This window comes from Prinia subflava, chromosome 2 (assembly GCF_021018805.1).
Source record: "Prinia subflava isolate CZ2003 ecotype Zambia chromosome 2, Cam_Psub_1.2, whole genome shotgun sequence".
Classification (NCBI taxonomy): domain Eukaryota; kingdom Metazoa; phylum Chordata; class Aves; order Passeriformes; family Cisticolidae; genus Prinia; species Prinia subflava.
The window spans coordinates 13,089,992-13,112,107 of NC_086248.1; positions in this window are offsets into that span (position 1 = coordinate 13,089,992).

Sequence of the window (22,116 nt, forward strand, 5' to 3'; positions counted from 1 at the left end):
AAAAAATCTAGTGGGATTTTTTAAGCCATAATGAAAATTCCAGTATTTCATTGCTTGACAGTAAACCTGAAGATACACCTGATGTTATTCTGTTCAAGGTAAAATGGAGAATTCTGTGGACCTGGATTAGAATAATTGAGGTTTTGGGAAAAAAAAATACAGTGCATATATTTGCAAGAGCAAAGCAATTTAATTGTTGGATTTTATAACTGATCAAGTACTCTATAATATTCTACCATGTGATTATATACATTTTTCTATAGTGATATGTGATATGTTATGGAGGTTGAAAACAGAATACGTAGCAAGTGTCCTGTGACTTTACCCAAATATAGTGAAACAATAAGATGCTCTGCCAAAAATCAACACAAGCCCCACACTGTCATTCTGCCCTAAAGCTGAGTTTATTTCTTATATACAGCTAAAATCAAAAAGCTAAGCTTTTTCCTGGAGTAATTTTTTGCAATAAGTCTTGGTTTATGCCAAAGAGTAAAAAGGATATGGCCTTTAGTCATTAGGTTTTGATGGGTTTTTTGTTTGTTTTTAAACTGCAATGCTGATTCAACAACTGTGTAAGAAAATACTTGCCCCAACAGCTGAACCTTTCTGATAACACAGTTCTTAGTTTTATTGTATAGAATAAAAGTATTGTGACTTTGGATCAACAAGAATGTTCTTTTGAGCTTGTGCTTATGAATAATACTCTTTTCAATTACTTGCAAAAGTGACTTTATTAACAGATTTATCATCCTCTGCTTACGAAAATGGATCACCTCTGTGGTATAGGAGTCTGGCACTTAAATATTTGGAATTAACATGCAGAGGTATCGTAATTTCTTCTGAAAGTTAAGGGATAATTGTAACATAAGGACTACATATTTTTGTGTGACAATATGGTCTGTTTTGTGAACATTCATGATCAAATACAGTAGAATTTTTATCTCCATCTTTGTGGTTCAATGCTGCCATATTGTGCTGCTTCATTTTAACGAAGTAATTAAAAGAAGAGTTTCAGCAGAAAGAATCAGAAGAGCCTTTTGTTCTTTTGGAAAATTAATAAAAGTCTGTGTGGAGGAAAGGCTTGTAGCTCAGGTATCACAGACTCCCATATGTGCTAAATACATCTTTATCTTGACTGGAAGAGATGCACAGAGTACAGAAAGCCACATATGGGTAAATAGCTCATGATTTTGAGTACACCCACTTCTAGTTATGAAAATATTCTGACAATGTCTCACTCATTAAAATGGTCACAGGTACTCACATGAGTTGGAATCTAATTGATGCTGTACCGCATTTGGGAACTTCAAGCTGCAGAACAGACTTTCTCTCTTAAAGTATGCAATGATTCTGTTAAACTGGGATAAACTTATTGTCCTTAATATTCCACTTCTTACTTTGCTTTTGCTCTCCATGTTTCTGACAGAGATAACCTTTCTATTACTACTATTTGGCTTAGTAGTTTTCAGCAAAAGATGTCTCTCTGTGCAGTGTCCAGAGGCTGAGTTGCATGAGATTTTAGACAACGATGGTTACCCATTATAAATTAAACACAAAATGCAAAAAAAATTTTTGGTTAAAAAACCTCAGACATTCCAAACAGGCTCTCTTTTCCCCAAAGCCTTCATTATTACTTCCAAGTTTGTACAAATCAAACCAGTTTGACAGGTTTTCAGTAATGCAAAATGCTCCACACTTCCCACTCAATCCTTTTTCAAATTGCTTCTGCAATGTGTTTGTTCATCAGCTCTCAAATCTACAAAATGCTATGCAGGTGAGAAAAAAATAAATGAATCAACCAGAAAAACCCTTTGGATGCAATTTTGGCATAGTCATGGAGAAAGCCCTTAGAAAGGATGTTTGATAGTCTACAGGCCTCTGCAAAATGGTAGGAGTTGATTCTCATGAAAATGGTTTATCAGGAAGAAACCTAAAGGAATGATGGACCCAGCATCACGTTTAGAGTGATTCTAAAATACAATACAATCAAGAGAGGAAAGAAGGGATTTTAAAACTGCTAAGAATAACATTTTCATAAAATCACTTTTTAAATCTTCCTTTAACATCAAAATTCTTTGATGTTAAAGGAAGATTTAAAATACTACTTGTGGATAGTTTCACTTCACTTGTTACAAAAATTTTACAAAACTCCATTTTTTCCCCTGTGCCCTCCCCTTCTGCAAGTAGGACTGAGCCTGCTGCTTCCATTAACAGAGAAAAATATGAGTTTGTTGCTCAAACAAATATCAGTGTACAAAAGGTAGGAGTACTCTACATAAACAAAAGGTAAGAGCAGAGATGTGGGTTGTTAAATGGGTTATTTACCACTCCCAGAACACAGTTTTATGCTCCCAAATGTCTATTGCCAGTTATGGATATAGTTGAAAGGACCTAAAAAGTGAAATAATTTTATCACTTGCTGTGAAAAATATTTCAATCCTCCATCATTAATAGTGCATAGAGGTTTCTCTATTAAGTGACTGGTAACAGAAATACTGCAACGATTACCCTTGATTTTAGTCTTGCTATTTTTTACAGTTTTTGTTCTAAATCAGTCTCTAGGTGTCATTTCTTGCAATACAGAAAAAAACCCAAATTCATTCATTTCACTACTAGTTATATTCAATTATAATTAATTATAAAAAGGAGGTAAAAAGAACAAGCCTTAGTTTCTTAAGTAATGCTTGCATTTAATTTCATAAATAAATATCAAAATATAAATGAAAGGTATCTAGAAAATTGCATAAGGAAATATAATATGGAGGAAAAAATGACTCAGAATGAAATGCATAAAGAATTAAAAATTGGATATAAACAGGGATGTATCAACAACCTGTAGAGAATAAAAAGAATGAAAGCAAGTTCATATTTAAAAAAAAGAAAAAAATCAGTGTTTCAATAGAATAGTGAAAATCCTTTTAACTTGGCCTGAAGGGAAGACAATCTTTGACTTTTTAAGTTGGCTTCTTCTAGACTGGTGCATCTTAACAATATTTCATTTACCAAAACTGTTGAGCAACTACTATGCCATAAAAAACACTGATGCATATAACCTTTGAAAGTGAGCCCATTTTTTATTCAGGAACTTTAATAAAAGTTATGTATTTTTGCCACTAGGCAATACAGTTTGAAGGTTTGGGCACATGCAAGGCTTTTGTCTGCATATAAATCATTATTATTTAGAAAGATTTATGGAAATATTAAAACTAAACTTTCAAACACTGAGATATAACTGCATATATTCACAAAACATGCCTAAGTCAAAAATTTACTTTCCTTACCAAATGACCGTGTATTTTAATTTCTTTAGGCATATTGACTATGTTAATACAGTTGTGACTACTCACTCTTGGAAGAATTGGTAATTTTCAAACAGATACTGTGCAGCTCTGTTTTGTGGATGAGTGACACAGATGTTCCTGCAAGTGAACAACTGCATTTGTCACTGTAATTTTTGGAGGAAACACTATTCTATTTCACAAACTGAAAGCTTCACTTTTGTTTTCAACTTACATTGAATAAAAGGTATCATACAAAAGTTAATGTTTCCTGAAGCAGGTCTCATTGCTTAGATTGCAGTAACTGTTTAGACTATTGCCAAAATGCTTTTGATGTCAGAGCTCCTCCACACAGCTGTGATGATGCTGTAGTTATGGTAGCACACAAAACTTTACAGAGAGGAGCAATGACATTCTACTTGACACAAAAAAGAGAAACATCCATGTCCAAAGTAAAAGGACCAGTAACTCAAAATTGCTTTTGTTGTGTCTATTCTCTGGTGGAACTTGAAAAAAATCATGAACACCAGAGGACCTCCTTTGGTCAAGAAACACATATACATTTGAATTTGTATATACACATATACTGCTATCACATACTGAAAGGCTAATTTGAAACTCCTGGGATCATTTATGGGAAGCACTCATAAAGCTTTGCTCAAACCTAGCCTAAGCTGCCTCTGTACTCAATTTTAATCAATGGAGAGGAGTCTAATTTAAAGTTGGGGCTTTTTTTCTGACTACCTCTTGAATTTGTGACAGGTTTCATGGTGCATTTAATATAACAGCTGACAGAGAAATACAGGTGTCTTCACAGCTTTACAGGACATATCCTAAGCAATTTATCTAAAATGGTGAGCTGGCTGGCCTCAAGGCTGTCATGGATGAGTGAACTGCTGTCCCAGCACACAATAAGCCTGTAGAAGTGCCTTATTTGCCAGAGGTATTGGGGGCAGCCAGCATATTCTGACTGCATAAATTTGTCTGCTTTCATGATCATTTTTAACATTCCTGATGTGTTTTTTTAAGAAAGTGTCTCTTTCTAATGAGCATAATGGAAGTCCAGCCTCACTGCATTAAATTTTAAACACCTGTTTGAGATTTTCTACTAGCACCAGTTCCTCTAGAACAAAGCAGAGTGTAATTTAAGACTTTAGAGCCCCACTGCCTTCTCTTGCCCTGTCCATTCTCTTTCTCTCTCTCTTACACATAAAAAGTTATTATTTAAAACTTACAATTTTCAGCAATTATCTGGACCCCCATATGAACAGCTAATAGATGATAACAAAAGTAAAAAGCAAACAAGAAACATGAAAGTAGAAGCATTAATTTCAAAAAGTTCAAATATTTCACAACTTGACCTAATTATATTGATAAAAAGTGCAGTAGACATCAAGGTTACTTTAGAATGGGGCAACAATGAATACCTATAAAAATCTTAGAGTAGCTAGAGGAAAGAACATTATTCCCGTTGATATTTACCTTATGTTTATTAGTGAAGATAAATTAATTTAATATTAATATTATGCATCCTTAATAGAAGTTGAAGGATTATGAATCACAATTAAATGTCTTAGAAAGATGTAGGAATACCAATGAAGGCAGGAAGGGACACTGTCCTCTTGTGATGTCATGCAAAGTTAACCAGATCATACATCAAAAAAATTCCTGATGGTGTCATAGAGAAATAAACACAATTCTCAAACAATACCCAGTGCATTAAACTTCAAAAGACCCTTAAATTGGGAGGCTCATTTTCTGATCCATTTAAAAATAATCCTGTCAATGATATTGAGCTGCAGTAGGAGTAATCTGCTTATACAGAGACAGACATATATCTCTAAGCAACTGTAATAGTCTCTTAGAAAAGTGTTGCTGAACACAAACATACTTATTTTTCTACAAAAAAAATCAGGCAAATATAAAAGAAAATTAATCAGGCTAAACTGATAACAGTTACACATAATTGTTTCACTGTTGGCTCTGACCTCTAGCATCTGTACTGCTGTGCTTTGCTGTTATGATATTATTACACTCAAACAATGCTGAAATGCTCATCACGATATACCTGTTAATGTGACTCCACTCGAGGGTAAATATTCTCTGCTACTCTATAAAAAGAAGGCATGGATGAGCTGCTAACCAGAGCACTCTTTTACTTTTCATAAAAACAAACTATCAGGAATCTCAGGTAATGCTATCTGGTGCAGGCAAATATTTCTTATTTTAAAAATGTAACCTGATGGATCAAGTACAACATTTCTAATGAGATCAGTACCTGTATAATAATTACACTTTGTTTAAATTTTGATTGCTTCACTACTGGTTAACATAATAGATACATACAATTGATATATATTCACCAGTAGTGAAGCAATTAAACCTCAAAATACATAAGATGGTTCTGAGATCACTTGTTGATGAAATAAGATAGAATTTATTAGGAATGTTGTACTAGAACTATTGAGAATTCATTCTATGAATTGCACTACTGAAAGAGTTAACTAATATTGACCTAAGAAAGGAGGGGATTTAAGATTAAAATTAACTAGGGAAAAGCAAGGATATATAGAACAAAACAAATATGCTGCACAATAGGACAGGTTTTAGATATTATTTTATGCCTAATAGAAAGAGAGGAACAAAAATAAAACAAGACACAAGGAACGAGGGAATAAATATTGATATTGCTGCATCAATTGACTTGACATCATAATCTCTTGTCAAGCTGCACAGTGCCTCTTGCTCTTGTATTGAAGTACAGCAGCTCCAAATGTCATCCTAATTATACTGGTGGAGCAAAATGTCCTTAGGGAAATATAAAATGGAAATAAACAAACAGTTTTCCTGTGCTGTGGGACTGGCACTAACACTTCCATATTAGTGTCGAGGAGTATCATGTTCCACTTGGATTTAAAACATTAACTATTGTTTATTTATTTGGCTGCTTTTGTCTTTATTACTCTTTATAGATATTTACATCTGTGATGATGATGTTTCTCTGAAAAAAAGATTTGATATTTTTCAAAATCTATATTCTAAGGAAAATATATGCCCTATTAAGTTCTAGATGAATTACTAAAAAATAAAGTACAAGACATTATAATTCTCAGATTTATTTTTTTCCCTTACTGAACATTAAGCCTTGTTTCCATAAGACCCTTTTTTTTTTTTTTTCTAACATGATTCTTGTGAATCAGGAACATATGATCAACTCCTTTAAACAGATGAAGAAAAGAGGCCCAGAAAGAAAAAGTCTGGAGTTTCAGAAAAGTGTCTTTGCTACTTTCAAGAGGAGACAAACACAATGCAATTCCTCCTGGAATGAGGATACACATAAAAAGAGATAAATTTTCTTACAGAGGTCTAAAAGGACACATTTCCAGAAGGGGCAGTGCTATAAAACCAAGATACTTTTCACCTTTAGAGAAAAGAAAGTCCAGTAGCCATGAAAATAGAAGCATCAGTAGTGGTAGTAGCAGCAGCTGTAGCAGCAGTAACAGTAGTGATAACAGCAGTAATAGTAAAGATTGTGACTTCAGATATTCCCTGGAATGGCTCTTCCTTGATTGGAAAGAGTTGCAGTGCTATAGCACAGTCCACAGATCAGAAATTTGCTGGAAGGGACAGGGTGATGTTGACAAGCATGCAGAGCAGATCATCATGATTTTTTTTGTTAAATTCTTGCAGAGGGAGTTAAAAAGTTTTCATTTTTCATACACTGAGCCACCACACAAACTTTTATCTTTATTAAAGCATGGCATTTATTTTTGGTTATAGGGGAAGTTGCCCACAGAAAATTACTATCCTCTCCACAGTATCTACAACCTATCATGTTTTATAGCGTAGTTCACATACACTTCCATCATAAAGCTTTCAAATCACACAGGAAGGAAAGCTGTTCTCAGAAGTGGAACAAGAAGGTTATGTCAAAAGATGCTATCTCCATATGTCAAAATTATTTCCTTAGTGGAAAAGTTGAGAATAAATTAAAGGTTGGGCTGGAGCCAGGGGATGCACAACATCCTCTTTTTCTTACAGAAATTGCATAGTGGAGTTTGGATCAACAATATTTTTCCAACAAAATCTCCTCAACAATAAAAAACATTTTTCTATGGTTGCAGTAACTTCACAGATATGCAGACCTGGGCTTTTTGAATTTATTTTGTTGGTGAGGTCTATTTCTCTCTTATGAGCTACACTCTCACTCTTACTAGGTTTTATCAGACCAGGAAGCATGAAAAGAATTTTTAGGTTGCCTTGACTTCTTGGACGTAGCCTCAAACCCATCTTTGTGGTTTTCAGTTTTTCTGCTTGGTTTCAGTCTTCTCTTAGTGCTAACAGAATAACCTGGGCCAGAAGAAACTTGTGTGTTGGAAAATATATGTAGAATATAAACCTTAAAACCATTACCATGCAACAAAATGATCAGTTGAGAAGCCAGTAAATATAAGCCACATGATTATTTTACTTCAGTTAAGAAAGTTTTGAACAACATCTAAGAAAAATAGAAGAATAATATTGAAAGTAGCAAATAACTTTTAATTTTGCCTTGCATTCACTGGTAATAAACTATGGACAGTGGTTTATAATGCTATACCATTATATATATATATTACATATATAGAGAGAGACATGTTATGCTATCTGTCATTGTATAGATGCTGTCACATATACACATTAAAATATCTATTGCATAATGTTTTGTAAAACATCTAAGTCACAATATACATTATTCAGTATAAAATTGTTGGATCCTATACATATTTTTCTTTAATTCTGAACTACATTTCCTTAATATGTCTATAAATTATTAGAAACAAGTAAATAAATGAAATCTATCATAAACTTCTAAATATATGAGACTTGAAGTTAATTAATTTGAGTGATTTAATAGATAATATGCTTCTTAAAAAAAAATCCAGAAATCAAACACCTTTCTATCAAAGATGTGGTAGAGTTCTTATCATTGGAGTTTCTCAGCATGTGACTGGAGAAGGTACTAGATAATCTTATTATCTTGGCACTCTTTTTCCACAGAAGGCTGGGTAAGATAATCTTTTGAGCTCACTTCAAACCTGAGCTGTTCTATAATTGTATGAAAAGACAGGAACTGTGACTGGAATGGTCAGATGGGTGATTTGCAGAGATTCCAGACAAGGTTAATGAAGGGAACTGCAACACTGTGCACTGTGGAACAGTAGGGTTATGGCCTTCTTTTGTACCAGTTGTGGAATGTGGAAAACTTTTGAAACTTTTGAAAATTAATTTTGTAAAATTTGAATAGCTTCTAAATAGTAGCTCCTATCATTCTAGGCAGACATTTGTAAACCAGCCCTCAGTCTTGCTCTCCATTCCAACTGGAACATTTACATTTGAATAGAAATACTCTCTAGCACAGAGACTAGAAGTCTAACAGGTCTAGCTGCTGGAAGAGAGAAAATCACCAGGATTCCATCCCATCAAGGTGGCTGAATGATTCTTATGGCCTTATTGTTTATTTAATGCCTTGTTGAAAAGTAATCTCTCACTGAATGTTGTGGAAGACCAGGCCTAAGCATTTTTTTGCCAATACATCTTGACAAATGTCCATAAGTAGGATAATCTATGTATTTAGCATTCACAAAATTATGACACTCTGGAGCTAAGGATTCAGATCCCATTTCTGGCAGATAAAAAGTGTTTAAATAAAATACAGTTACCATTTATTTCACATTTGATGAAATACACTGATGAAAGGAATGTTTTGGGCTGTCTGTAAAAAAAAAAAAAAAAAAAAAAAAAGAAAACCCAGTCAAAACCCTTAATCTTTCACTGGTTTGTATTCGGGGCAAAGGAAAGAGAGAGTTTGTGACTGAAATCTCTATTACCACAGTGATTTCATGTTTTCACACTCATGTATATTGCACCATTGGAAGCTCTTAAAAGAATATAATGAAAATAACATCCCTTTACATAATTACAGCAGGAAATGCTGCAGTCAACTGACTACACCTCCTGACATGGCACAGAGAGGTAATCTTTCATCCTGCTTTCCTGTCAGATAACAGAACGAACCTAGGGAGCAATTTTTGCCATCATGTCTCTATGTCCCCTTAATCATTGTTCTCAGCAGAGCAGATGAAGTCAGCAAATTGGCATTAATTTCAAAACCTTTCCTTACCTCTGGGTCTTGTACATGTGTCTCATTCAGGCTGATCTACTGAAGTCAACTGGATGTACTCTGTGACTCAGTTAAAATCATTGAACCCTTTCAGAGCTGTGAGTTTCCAAGATTACAAATATCATATGCTACTTAAGCACATGATGATTCTTTCAGACATCCACACTTTGAGAAAGAACTTTTCAAAATTCAGACTTTTATATATTTTGCATAAATATAAAACAGTTAAGGAGCATTTTCCAAGACAGATCTATAGAGAAATCTATGTTGACTTAGTCTGAAAACTTGGATTGGAAAATATTTTATAATTTAAAAAAAGGCTTTCTTGGCTATTATAATGAATTTCTGCTTCTTGTATGTGTGATTTCTCTACAGTCAGAACATATCAGAGAAAGTCAGGATTAAATGAGGAAAAATATAAAAGACTGAAATAGAGACAGAACACTGCAGATGAAAGGAAATACAAAATATCCTGTTAAATGCGATTTGGGTAGGACAAATAAGAATCTGATACTGAAGTATCTGGCATGTATTAATTACTTTTTTTTAGCATTTGGTCTTTTGAATTTGATTTTACTCTTCTCATTTGTTACAGAAATTTGTTCAGATACTCCCTTGCTTCATATGTCCACCCACAGAAACCAAGAGAGAGAGAAGAAAAAAGTCAGCACTGACTAATACAGAGCAAGTTTCTGGACTGAGTTCTCTCACTATAAAGAGAAGCAGTCTCTCAGATGCCATAATTTGTTGTTGAACAGTCATTTTGGAAAGACTCTTTGATATCATCTTTAACAAATATGTCCCCCATATAAATTTAGATTTTTTTTTTCTTAGTAAAAATCCAGAAATTGTAAGGGAAGAAACCTGAAATAGAACTATGTGGGAAACTGCACTCTTTCTGGAGCTTCACTCAAAGAAAGAACTGAATATTTTTCTAAAAGATTTCAGTTGTGTGTATTCCAAACTATTATGTAGCATTTGTTCTTTCTTTTTGGTTATAAACTGAGCATTGAGATATTATTTGGTTATAACCTGAGCAACTTGTGAGAATATTCTGCCACTTGGTATGGAGACGCTGATACTTTTGTCTTCTTTGTAATAAAAGGTCAAAGCACGTGGTATAAGAAAGGTTTTTTTTGCTTGGTTTGAATCCTTCTCCCATGTCTTTCAAGAGTTTCCCGATGCCAAAACCAATTCAGGTAGTAAAAAGTCAACATGTTCAATGTCCCCATTTTCTATCCACTAGTGAGTGACTCAGGTCCCTCTAACCCCTTCTAAAAATGATGTAGGTTTGAGACATTTCTTGCTTCTTTCCTTTCCCAGCTAGCTGACATGAGTATCTGTACACAATTTTCCTCACATTTGCTCAGCACTGGTGATGCCACACCGGGACTGGACCCCCCAGTACAAGAGAGATATGAATGTACTGGAGAGAGTCCAACAGAGGGTGACAAACAGAAGGCTCAGGGGGATCTTATTCATGTTTACAGACTGTAAAGACAGAGACAGGTTCTTTAAAGCTGTGTCCAGCCACAGGACCAGAGATACTGGGCACAAACTGAAACACAGGAGGGCCCATCTGAACATCAAAACCCACCTTTTCACTATAAGGGTGACTTATCACAGGTCATCCAGAGAAGCAGTGGGATCTCAGGCCATGGGGATATTCAGAAGCCACCAGGACAGTTCTGGACATGTCACCCTGTTCAGGTGGTAGATTTTGACAGATGACCTCCAGAGACTAGATGACTTTTCAACCTTAGCCACTCAATGATTCTGTGATTTTTGAATAGAAGTCTACTGAATTTCTGGAAGAGCCAGATGCATTTAGCTCTGTAAGGGTTCAATACTTTTGAGGGTGTCCAGCACCTCACATAAAACGGCTTAAAATGACTAGTCAGACAGCATGATCAAGTATGTCTTGAAAAAACAAAAAGGTTTTAATAAAAGAAAATAAACAAAACAAAAGAACAAAGCCACTCACAGTGTAGGGACAGGTCCTACACCCCTGCTACAACACCCCAAAAATGTGCTGAGAAGCCTCATGCTGTCCCTTAAGTACTGGACAATTTAGGGGGGTGTTCTGGCAAACAACACGACAGGGAGCAGCTACACTTCTGAGGAACAGGTAAAGAAACCTATCACTGTTTTTGTCTTGGCACAGAGTGAATTGCAATCAGGGGGGCATAGAAACTTCTAGCTTTTTTCCCTTAAAAGGTCCTGGGGTGAGTCTCAAACCTTTCCTTATGGAAACACCTTCTTGAATGTGGGGTGCATTCCTACAGAAGCCTTGAAACTAACATTAAAGAGTGTATGTCATACTCCATTGGTACTTAAGTCAGAAATGTTATTTATGGTCTAAAATTCATTGGATGTTCAGATATAAATCTAGTCTATGAAGATGTACTTGTATTTGCAGATAAAGGATTAAATATGATATGCTTAGGAAAAAGAAAACATGTCTTCTGTTTTTCTTATTTACAATAGGAGGAATTTCTTCTACTTGTATTTTTCAAAATACCTTACGATCTGCAATACTTTGAAAAATTAAAAAAAAAGCATGAGGGTAAATGTTTGAACATTTACACAGTATGTGCATATGATCCAACAGTGGACCATCTAACTCAGACACATTCTATTTCACTTTACTATTATGCAACTATATAATGATAACTGTAATTTCACATTCTTTTCTATACTTGTTCAGGAATTAAGTTCAGCAGATCCTTTGAAATGAAGGATTATTTTATTTAAGTGGTCATTGAATCTTCTTCTGTGTGTTTGTAATGAACAGTATAGATCATAACTAACATATATACTTCTACTAGTTCTCCTACTGTGTATCTTTATTTTGAACATTTTCTGCCTTATGAACTGCACTAAAATAGGATGTGCCTGTTCCAGTAATGACTGGAGCTGACACTGTGTACATCTTCACACTGTGCTCCTGACGACAGTAGCCTATAAACCCATGATGTGAGTCAGGTTTATACCTCTCTGCTCTTACACAGGTACAACAGGGCAGCCTGTCTAGCACCAGTAATGGACTTGTGCATGCCTGGCATCTTGAAAATGCACTGTGTTCAAGCTGGCACACTTGAAATGAGACTTTGCTAATACATCACTGGGTCATTGAACTTCTGATCATTGGTATTTCACTTCATGCTAACTGTTGTTTGAAGCATGTTCAAAAAGTTGTGAACAGCTACAATAAAGAGACTAACACTGAGATCTGTTCTCTTACTTTTTTTAGGTATATATGTTCAGAGTATTTTTTAAAGTAAAAGGGGATCACAAGAGATTAAGTAGATGCTTTTCCTTGCAATTATTCCCTCTCCCAAAATACTGTAAAGATTTTACACTCTACCTTTGAAAATCTGCAGGGGAAATACAAACGTTGTATTTGCAGATTTAAACCCTATTTATGGAAAACAGATCAAACAACTTATTATCAGAATGAGGAGGTCATACCCTCATGTTCCATCTGCTCAGTTGCATCCATTCCTTTTGCTAGGGAGCCAATTACACTTACATGACCCAAGAAAAATAAACCAGGGAAAATATAAAAAGCTTTCTTTTTGGTTACAATGGAACTGAAGCCTTAAGGAAAAGGAATTTACATTCAAGATGCTGAAAGGAGGTGAGGTACTGAAACAAGGAACTGTTGAGTCAGCTGCTCACTGGAGCAGGTCTCTTTACACTGCAGTATATCATGGCCTGCATTATTTTCACTGAAGTATTTAATTAATTACCTATATTACATTACAAGAATCATATCCATGAGAGTGTAACTGAAATCCTTTCACACTCTCAGATCTAAACTTTGAGATGTTGAGACTTGCTTCTTCCTATTCAGGAATAACAATCCTGAGTTTGTTCTCTCTGCCATTTGTACCAAAAATCAAAATGTGTCAACCATTCTGAAGAAGTGTGTCCTGAAAGAGATCTTTCTTTTCTGTAAAGTACCACTTAAAAAGATTATGTCAAATTTTGCTTATTTTGCGTCTTTTTGAGATATCAACCCAAATCTACTGGTAGCTAACTCTTCTTCCTATGTTGTGGAGGAGTCTCCTTCATTCAGCTCAAGTCCTGTTACTTTATGTAGCATAACCAGTAGCCCTTCTAGGCTGGCTCACAGAAAAGCCTCTACACATACATGGTTGTCAGTATTAATTGTGGATTAAATGTGGATTTTAGCATTTTTTCTATATTTTGCCATTTTAAATGTTTCTAATATTTGACAGCACGTAAGTGTAGAGTCAGAAGATCCAAAATGTGGCTTAAAAATTGTAGATATCTTATATATGTAAGCATTGTTTATAATATGGAGATGTTTGATAAAACTAAAAAAAACCCAAAAAACAAACAAAACCAAAACAAAACCAAACAAAACAAACCCCAAAAAACCCCACAAAAAAAACCCAAACAAACAACAAAAAAACCCCAACAAAAAAAACCACAAAAAACCCCAAACAAACCAAAAACAAACAAAAAAACCCTCCAAAAAATACCAGAAAACACCAACAAAACCAGAGAGAAATAATCTGGGATAAAAAGAAAAAGGTATTTAAGATAGGACTGTTCCTTGTGGAGCTTTGGTGGCAATGACAAAGTGATAGCTGGGAAAAAGGAGGAAGGAAAAAAAAATCACATAACAACTTTTATGTTTAACACATACACAAAGGATTAGACATTTCTTCTTTTTGTAGATAGTGTTTCCTTAAACTTTTCAAGAGTTAAAAAAATGTATATTGTTGGCAACACTGGAATAGGGTAAATTTTTATCTGTCATACTTCAGAAAAGTCAAAGTCTGTCTAAGCAAGAATAAAGCTAATGTCCACTTTTCGACTTTTTGTTTGGTACTTATACACTATGAACAAAAACATTATTTAAAGAGGAAGCCAAGTATAGGATTTTTAGGCCAAATGACAATTGAAGAAACAGGCCAGCTTACAGGGTTTCACAACCTTCTTCAGTCTTTTGTATTCTCAGTGCCTCCTTGTAAAAGCTCTGCACATATTCACACAGTGCAACCTTAAACACATCAAAGATAGTGAAAGGTGTCAGTCTTCCTATCCACAAGCATTTGCCTGACTAACAGATGAATTCAATATGACAAGGGTCAGAGTTTTTTTCAGATTCTGTCAACAGCAATTTAAAATCAGTGAAGCTGGTTAACATTTTTATTTCCTGAGGTAGCCAAAATTATGTCTGTCATCTAGACTGTCTTTAACCTTGAAGTCTGACAAGTGAACCCCTGTACTTTTGATAGATTAATTAACAACCTGTTCAAAATGCCCAAAGTGACTCTTATGAGGAAAGGTTAACACAGTGGTTGCTATCTTTCAGCCTCTTTGGGTAAACTTAAGGAAATCTTTATTTTATCAGGTGTTTTTGCATAATCAATTAATCACATGCTTTGGCTTTGGGATTTAAAATGTCATCCAAATGGTCTGAAAATTATATTTGGAAATACTAAAGGGCAGTCAGTTATGAAATTAGATGAACAGAAACACTGCCTGAAGTTTTTTTATTAATTAATTCCTTGACAGTGTTAAAACCATTAGCAGCAGGCAAAGTACTTTGCAAAAACCAAATATAGCCAAACTAGAATTAGGTAAATAGGTACTGGGCTGGGCATGCTTAGAAGTTCATCTATTTATTTACCATTTATATGTAATGAAAAATGATAGAATAGTTTGAAGGAAGGAACCTTAAAGAACATTTATTCCAACCCCCCTGTCACATGCAGGGACATCTAGTACTAGAATAGGTTGATCAGAGCTTCATCCAAGCTGGCCTTGAACACTTCCAGGTGTGGGGCATCCCCAGCTCCTCTGGGCATCTTGTTCCAGTGCATCACCACCCTCCCAGTAATGAATTTCTTCTTTATATCTAATGCAAAACTTCTCTCCTTCAGTTTGAAGCCATTCCCCCTTGTCCTGTCCCAACATGGTAAAAGGTTCCTTGCCATCTTCTGGTAGGCTCCCTTCAGGTACTGTAAGGCTGCAATGACATGACCCTGACATCTTATCTTCTCCAGGCTGAAAAATCCCAATTCTCTCAGCCCTTCCTCACAGGAGAGGTGCTTCATCCCTCAAATCATCTTGTCGATTTCCTCTGGAGTCTCTCCAATAGCTCCACGTCCTTCCTGTGCTCAAAACCCCAGAGCTGATGCAGCCCTGCAGGTGGGGTCTCAGCAGGGCAGAGCAGAGGGGCAGAATCCCCTCCCTCACCTCTGCCCACGCTGCCTTTGATGCAGCCCAGGACACGTTTGGCTCTCTGGGCTGCAAGGGCACATGGCTGGGTCCTGTCCAGCCTCTCACTCCCCCTGCACCCCCAAATCATTCTCAGGCCAGGCTGCTCTGGATCTGTTCATCCCCAGCCTGGATTGACACCAGGGGTTTCTGTGCCCAAGCTGCAGACTTTGCACTTGGTCTTGTTGAATCTCGTGAGATTCCCATGGGACCAATTCTCAAGCTTGTCCAGGTCCCTCTGGATGGCATTTGATCCTTCAGGTGTGTCAACAGCAACACTCAGCTTGGTGTCATCTGTAAATTTAAATATAGGGGATAAGGTGATCTTCATGGATTACTACCTAAAGACATTGACAGAACAGCTCTAATGTCTACTGCATATAATATACATAATGTGAAGAGTAGGGAAAGAAACATGTACATATAAAATGCATAGAAGAGAAGGCAGAAGACAAGCAAAAAATTAAAAAGACAGAAAAGTAATTTCAAACAGCAGGATTAAGGGTCCATCATCAACTGCCTTTGAATATAACTTGTACAACAACAACTATATCTCTCTTTTAACTTTAACTCTCCATACTCACTATGATTTTGTCCATCTAGTGGGCAGTTTAGTGGAAAGGATAAAAATAATATTAATTGTATTTATATTAACAAATATAATTTACTAAAAAGAAATAATCAGTCAACAAAGTTGCTCAGCTGCTTACAAAGTCATATCAGTATAGAATTATACCTTCCTGATTAATTCCATAAGCACGACATGAGAAATAAGTTTAGGTTTTGAGATTAGATTATGATACCATATGTAAGAAATTTTCCACATGCATATAATGTCTCAGGCAGCAAATTCAGGTGCAGAAAGAGAAGATTCATGCTGAGAAAACTGAAAACTGAAAGGCACCTATGAAGACACATGTAAAGGGGAAGAAAGCACAGAAAGTTCACAGAAGAAATACAGCAATGTAACTAAAATATAGGCTAATATTGGTCTGGGTTAGAGGCAGAAGGGTCATGATGTGTCTGATGCTATTCCACTCCCCTTCCTCTTCAGAAATGATGATTAATTTGGAGCAAAAATGAATAGAACTGTTCCAGCAGCAAGCTGGATTAAGCGAGCAAAAATTGTATTGTTTCACTGAAATTAATGGATCTATCTGAGGCTTTTATCTGGACCATTGAATAGAAACATGTGAAGACTTTGACAACTGACAACGGTGTTAGAATGAGTCTGTTTTCTTTTATAAAAGGAAAATATTAATAAGCTTGAACTCTCAATACCTATCTGATACAAAGAAGTGAGATATTTTCTAGTTTGTCAGTCTTTAAAAATAGACTGCAAGAGCACAGAAAATGATGTGTCTACATTGTCAAGTTTCTGGTTTAGTGATTAGTTATTAAAAATCTTTTAAAAATCTGAAAGCAGTACCTGTCAATTCCTGGTCTCCCTCTCCTCACCAGCATCAAAAATTGTGTGAATATTTAAAAATTTCAAATTACAAAGGCAACAATAGCATTAACTGCATAGAGGATATTTTTAATTTCATTTATATGGAATTGTCTAATTATTGCTGTTTTATTTTAATATACTCTATATATCTTTTTTCCTGTATGCTAAAGAGAGTCACTTCATACGTCATGTATTCTCAATGAAATTTCTTCCTTATCTTAGTAATAAGGACAATCCTAGACACATATGAATGTGATTTAATCAAAAAAGACATCTAATTTCTTCATGGCCTGATATCTGTTCTTCCACCCATTCTCCAGGATCTGAATGACCAACCTCACCGCAGTATTTTCCTCTTCTTCCCTTCCCACAATGAATACTTGGACACAGAATTCCATCTCCTCCATGAAGTTGGGAAAAAAACATTTCTTCTTCTAGAGTGGTTTTGAACATCAGACTGCTCCAGCCATGCTCCCAAGTTGCCCAAGTTTTCCTGGATCAACTGCTATTCAAATGATAGCACACTGAGAAAGAAAAGAGTTTTCATTCCCATTTAATAAAGCAATCAAGTATAGCCCCTCTTGAATGAAAGAAAATATACAAGGTTATGATTTCAAGGTGAAAACAGCTCAAACATTAAACTGCATGAGCCAAACCCACTCCCATTATGATACCAATTAAGACAGAGCTCAGTTCAGCTTTGTATGTAGAATTTCTAGGCCATACACAATGTGATATTTAGCAATGTATTTAAATCAATACTGCCTATAGTAATACATTTCAAGTGAATACTGTCTCCAGATTTTTGAGAGATGGATGCTTATAGAAATGGTCTTATTGTCACAATTTTCACTACTCACATTTAGTGTAAATTGTTCACTCAATCTGCAAAATGTTTGCTAAAATTGTATATCTTAGAAATAGGTTATTCTTTTTTTTCACACTATCTTCACAGATCATGCACACAGAAAAAGAAGCTGGTTGCTAAATAAACAATTCACAAATAAATGTTACTGCTTCCAGTTCTTTTACTCATAAGCCTTGCTTCCAGCATATTTGTTTTCAGCTTTGCAGGGAAAAATATCCAGATATTGTTTGGAATATATTATGTACAGTTTCATGTGACTCATGCTGGCTTTTTCTGTGCTGCATATACTCCCACTTTTTTTAATTCATGTACAACACAATCTTTCATTAATCTTACATTGTGAGATAAGATGTAGATGTATTAGGAATGCTGGTTGAGTAAGATGCCTCAGAAGGAAAGTAATGGATGTGATAATGCACATACAAAACCATCTACAAGGCTAAAGTTTATAGGATACAGCAGTGATGAAATGGCAAGATAAAGAAAGACAAGTAACATTAGCACAGAATGATTAGTGAAACACTGTTCCATAAAATTATGGCAATAACAGAGTGTCACATGAAAAATCAAATAAAACCTTTGGGGTAGAAAAGGAAGGGCATTTGATAACATTGGGTTATAGACACTCAGCAGAAAAAAGAATCCACAATATAGGTATGTTAAATAGACATTTAGTAGACATCAACCAAGCTAGAGAGATCTTTGTTCCTTATCAGAGTTAGATTTTTCCCTAGTTTCTGTAGAGAGATTCTGCCTGGATTTTAATCATTTTAGAGCATGATGAACTGATTTTATTGCACAAACTATTTCCTCCTGCAGTGAAGTGGAGATGATAAACTTTTCAAAATGCAATAGGAAGGTCATTTCTCTTTATTCAGGATCAGATAAAGCTGCCTTAACACCCAGCTCTGAATAGTAATTTCAAACCCATTCCTTACATCAATTACTGAACTGCTTTCAAGAAAATTCTGGATTCTAAATATGTATCCTTGCAAATTTTAAATATATGCCAAATGAATCTATGGGATTTTTTTTTTTTTTTTAGCAAAACAGTATGCTCTTGGTTATCCAGACCAAAGCAGTTTTGCCCCAGACCCTGAAGGCTAGGGTAACTGAGTTCTTGTTAATAGATCCCTTTGGACAGGTAAGAGTGAAACAGCACAGAGTGAAAGGTGAATAAATAAATAGATAGATATAGATAAATAGATAGACAGACAGATAGATAGATAGATAGATAAGATTTGTTTTAGAACAATTTTCCAGCAATGGAAAGAGGCATATAGTTATTTTTGTTATCATCATCAATAGCAATATAACAGCATAAAACTAGAAAGACACCACCACCCATGGGTCCAGTGACAAGACTCGATTGTTGTAATTTCATTGTCTGCTAATTGAAGTGATGGTGGCCTCTTGATCCCTCAGAGGGGGGGAAAGTCCATGAAGCACAAATTTAAATGGTTTAATATATGGTGAGGGTCAGTGTTGGAGTCCAGGGGATCCCTCTGACAGCCCTGGAGAATAAGGGGGCTGTACAGGGGGGTCTGGGATCTGTACAAGGGGGTCAGCCAGCCTCCCACAGAGCCCAGAAGGACTCTGATTCTAGCTTCTATCCATGGAAGTGAATGCTCACATGAAGAAAGAATCACAGATCACATGAAGAAAGAATCACAGATCCTAAGAATTTTGAAGTAGATAGTAGTTTGTTATAGAGATTAGGATTCATAGTATACGGGGCTGAGAGGACAAGATGGAGGAATTGGGGAGTGGCCCCTAGTTTCCTTGTTCTTGTTCTCATCCCCCATCTTTTGCTGATTTGGACTTTAGAGATTGGTTTAGAATAGAACTGACATGTTAGCGTAGCAAGTTAGTATTGGTAATGTTCTGTAAACAATAAATACGTCTTGGACTGTGGTTGGGTCGGGAGTACGGTACATAAGGTACGGGGCTCTCTGATCCGCCCCAGTCCAGCAGCAGCCCAGCGCCAGTCCAACGGCGTGTCTTGCTTTGCTGGGGACGCCTTGCAAAGCAGAACAAGAACTGTTAGATAATATGAAATAAACAACCTTGATAACTTGAGCTGCTGGACTCACAGTGTCGTCTCTGCCTTCGGTGTGAAACACTCAGGGCACAGAGAAGACAGAAAACCTTATTATCTTGGGGAACAGCAACCCCAGGAAAATACCCAGGGAACAGCAACCCTGGGAGAAGATTTTACCACCTCGGGGAACGGCCGCCCCGAGGGGAATCTCGGGGAACATCAAACCCCAAGAGGTCAGCTTGAATGGCCTGGTGTGTGAGGGATCTTTGATGGTTAATGACACCTTCTAGACATGACAGCTCCTTTTCTCCCAGTGTAGTTGAGCTGGGACCCATCAGAAGGAATGAATATCTTCAGGCCTACATGTGGATGTCTAGGAGCCTTCCCTGTAGGGGACTTTTGAACCTGAGTCAGGGACAGCATTGGCATGGCAAGACATTATTCCACCTTCACAGGATCTGCCTCTTCACTTATCTGCCTCAAACCCCAGAGAGTAACCTCCAGGGGTGGCTGCACAATCCCTCAGCACCTGGACCTTTACCTTGCACATCATCAGCAAAACCCCCCCATGGTTTTGCAAATGGCCAATTCTTTGAGTCATTAACCCTTAACATTTCGGTCTCTCACACCATCATTGCATCAAATGCAAAGAGCTGTGTCTCATCTATCATGAAGTCAGATTGTGTCTCTGAGCTAGAACTGTGGTCAGCACAAAAGTTAGCCTGACTAATTCTCCTACTGGTGTTCTTATAAATTACTACTTCCTTGTGAGGGGTGGGATACAAAAGACACCAAGGGATCTTAAGGCATGAAAAAATCTATTATGATTCTAAATTACAGTCAAAAATTACATTACATTACCATATAATATCAAAAAAAATCTTCTAAATGAGGCCACAGAGTGAAGAACTTGTAATTGATTGTCAGAGCTGAAATCAAAATACAGCTTAATTACATTCTTATATCAAATATACAGACAAGAAATGTTTCAAATTCTGAAGAAAAGGTTTCTATCCAAAAATATATTTTAAAAAGTGGAGGTACTAATTGTTCATCAGTGGGGATTGTTTAACTTCATCTATGTAGGTAGACATAAAGAAACACCCCATGCCCAGACTGCAATGCAATTTTCAGGGGACAATTTTGGGGCTTGCTAACCACTTCTGACCAAAGGGTGGCAACAGAGCTAGGAATTGCTAAGGTTAAAATGGATTAGACCAATTATGGCAATTTTAAAAAGGAGTCTTGCATGAACAAATAACACTTGGCTGCAAATACACTACTTTTTCTTAAGGAATTTGAATAATAGTAATTAACTCCTCACTGCTTTTAATGTCACTAATGCCACCTCCATAATGGATAGGTGCCTGTATTTCAAGTAAAGTAGCTGAATAATTTGAGATTAATAGATTAATTATTGTGAATAATAGATTAAACTAATGGGTTTTCAGTCTTTAACTCCAAGACAAACACAAGGTTTTGCAGTGAAAGCAAAAATATGTTGGATATTTAAATTAAATGCAGGGCCCCCTGGATCTTGTTTCTGTGTTGTTTTCTGTGTTGTTCTCTGTCTTGTTTTGAAATATTTCCACCCTATCTTAACAATGGTCTTGTAAGATTTGAAAATTTTGGGTTCAAGTAAAAAATCCATTGAAGTCAGCAGAGGAACCCTTGGAGGTTCCTCCATCACCTAAGGAGAGGACCTGAAAAAGGCAGTAGGCTGGGGGCCAGGACCCTACTTATATTGTCTGTCTGTCTGCAGTGTTGATTGCAGCCCAGATGTAACTCAGGCTTTGTGTGTGATGTGAGCACTGGAGCCTAGAAACAAGAAATCAATGATATCTGAGTATTTTTTGCTAAAACCATGTCAGAAAATAAGAGCTTCCAAGTTCAGCATGATTAGTACAAATGCAGATAATCTCCCCACTCTTCTGTGAAACCACGCTGTCCTGTCCAAGCTGGCTGCTGGGAAAGGCTGTTGGTTAACAGTCATTATGGAGTATTTAAAAAAGTGTTAATGGTGCTTAGGAACATGATTTGGTGGTGGTGGGCATGGCA